The 3,110-nt window shown below is 27.5% G+C and overlaps 1 pseudogene; it reads left to right on the forward strand.

Moving 5' to 3' along the window:
- The first annotated feature begins 614 nt into the window (after positions 1-614).
- On the forward strand, positions 615-2,904 carry LOC137000797 (tigger transposable element-derived protein 6-like; annotated as a pseudogene).
- Positions 2,905-3,110: the final 206 nt, after the last annotated feature.

The raw sequence follows: 3,110 nt of genomic DNA on the forward strand, positions 1-3,110 counted from the left end.
AGAACGAAGATTCAAAGAGAAAAAAAAAATTATAAGTAAGGGAAAAAATTATTTTTACTATGACTGTCTACTTTTATTCATGCTGTCAGCAATTTCTTAATAACTTAGCTAAGATATGCCGTTTACAATTTAAGCGTATATTTTTTATATAAATTATGCTTTTATCAAAAATTAAAGCTATTTCGATTCGTAAAACAATTTACTATTAAAGTAAACTTTTTATTTTATTAAATAAATTTATTTAAATATAATAAATTTAGTGTTTATTTACTAGTACTCAAAAATTTAATTTTGCCCAGTTATTGATCATTCGTTTATTTATCGGTACGATTACGTTAGAAACACTTGTACCAGTAAAATAGACGACAGCACACGTAAAAATAAGAGTACTTACTTTTTGTTTTTATTATAATTTTTCCGTAAGTATCATATTTTTATTTTTTAAATAATCTATAATTAATTCAATAGTAAAACTTAATGACTAATATGTATTTATATCGTAATAATGAATGTACATGTAAAATATCATGATGACACACAAATAACCTCAAAATTGTATGTCAACATTCGTTTCATTTTTCGTTAATTTTTCTTATATTTAGATAATTTTGGAAATGCTGAAAGAAAAGAAAAAGAGACTTGAATATGGACAAGCAGATGTCAATGCTGCTTTAGAAGCAATAAAGATCGGTATGTCATTAGGAGTTGCTAGCATAAAATTCGGTGTGCCTAAAAGCACACTTTACATAAAAAATAAGGAAAAGGCCCCAGTTAAAGCTAAAATGGGTCCATCAACGTATTTAACAAATGAAGAAGAAAGTGGATTAGTTGATTGGATTTTTTTTCTTGCTGAACGTGGATTTCCAATAACAAAAAACCAATTATTGGATAGTGTTTGACAACTTATTATTAAACTGGAAAGAAAAACACCTTTTACTAATAATAGACCCGGTAGACACTGGTACGAAGGATTTCTTCGTCGTCATCCTGAATTAACAACAAGAGTTGCTCAAAATTTAACACATACTCGTGCTTCAGTAACAGAAAAAGAATTACGTAATTGGTTCAATAAAGTCCATTCACACTTGATTAAATTAAATTTATTGAACATCCATCCTTCTAGAGTGTTCAACTGCGATGAAAGTGCATTTTTTTTATGTCCAAAAGCAGACCAGGTCATCGTTAGAAAAGGATCTAAATCTGTGTACAAGGTAGTCAATGCAGACGAAAAAGAAAATCTTACTACTCTATTTATGGTAAATGCAGCAGGATCTATGGTTCCACCTATGATAATGTATTGGTATAAAAGAGTACCATACAGTGTATCCAGTGAGTTTCCAAAAGGCTGGCACATTGGATTATCAGAAAAAGAATGGATGACTGCAGAATCGTTTTATGAATACATTTTAAATTGTTTTTATCCATGGCTCATAAAAAATAATATAGAATTTCCAGTCATTTTGTACGTCGACGGACATTCATCCCATTTGACGTTGCCAGTGGTTGAAATTTGTCGAAAAGCAAGAATCGAATTAATTGCATTATATCCTAATGCCACTCATATTTTGCAACCATTAGATGTCGCTGCATTTCATCCACTTAAAAATGCATGGAAAGAAGCAATTAATAATTGGCGATTAGAAAATGGAGGTGAACGTTTGAGAAGAGAAAAATTTGCTCCATTGTTAAAAAAAGTACTAGATTCTATGAATTTAACAGAAACTATAAAAAATGATTTTAAAGTGGTTTACTTGTGGTTTACTACCGTTTTCGGCTGACGCAGTAAACTATAATATTTTAAACAAAAATAAAAAAATGCACTGGACGAACAAGAAAGCAATGTCACAATTACTACTCTGAATAATGATCAAAAAGAATACTAAACACATTTACAATTTTTTGAACAGAATTTAGATAATAAAATATTACAAAGTTTCAAGACAGCGCTATTAAATGGATTGAACAATGTTGAAATTCAAAATGAAGGTCTTTTTTTATACTGGATAAGATTGAAAAATAAATCTGGTATATCTTAAGATTTTTCTATTATTAGAAATTTTATTTAGTAACTTTAATTAATATTTGATTAAATTTTTATACATTATTATTAAGTATATAAGATTGTAAATATGGTATCTTTATAACTAATTTAATATTCCTTTCAAAACTAATCAATTTAGGAGAAAAAATTATTATTGAAGAATATAAGGAAGCAGAAAATGTAGATTCTGGTTTAAGAAATAATAATAATATATTAATAGATTCAGATAGAGATATTAATACTTTAGATATAATCATGCAACCAGACATAGGTTCTGAAACATTATTAAATGAAATTGGTGATATTTCTAATTTACATAATGAAGAAACTATAGAAACTGTCTCAGCACAAGCAATAAAAATTACTAATACTGATGTCTCGATAAATTGCGTACAAGGTTTGTAAATTTAAATTATATTATTTTATTTGGGCTAATATATAGTAAGCATTTTTATCCACGTATTATTCTTTCAGAGATTCAGAACAATGGCGATTTAAATGACTCTATTAACAATATCAATATTAATTTTAATAATCATGATTCTACGCTTGATATTACTCCAGGATTAATTGAAAATGAATCTGCTGTGCCAAGAGATATTCCATCTCCATTTAAAAATACTTTATTTTGGCCAAAATTGACTGAAAAGAAAAAAAATCGAAAGAAAAAATTCCAACGGTTGTCACTTCCGAGGAATGGTTACAATACCATTTGTATAAGAAAACTGAAAATACCAAAAAGCAACAAGATATAGAAGAAAGGCGCAAGAAAAGAGAAGAAATAAGAGAGAAAAAAAAACAAGAAAGAGAACTAAAAAAGAACATTAAAAAAAAACAAATAAAAAAGCAAAAGAAAAAATAAATACAGAAAAAATTTATTATTAATTATAATGTTTTCATGCTAATTAGAATATATGTAATTGTAATAGGTTAAAAATAAATTTCTTTCAATATGTGCTCATAAAAAAGCTCTTAATAATCATTTCTACAGTTATTAGGTCCTTGAATAAGTTCTCGCTGTTTCTTAAAAGATGGCGTAGCGGCACTCTGTGCATGGAATTTCGTACGG

Source organism: Linepithema humile, chromosome 6 (genome assembly GCF_040581485.1).
Source record: "Linepithema humile isolate Giens D197 chromosome 6, Lhum_UNIL_v1.0, whole genome shotgun sequence".
Taxonomy (NCBI): Eukaryota; Metazoa; Arthropoda; class Insecta; order Hymenoptera; family Formicidae; genus Linepithema; species Linepithema humile.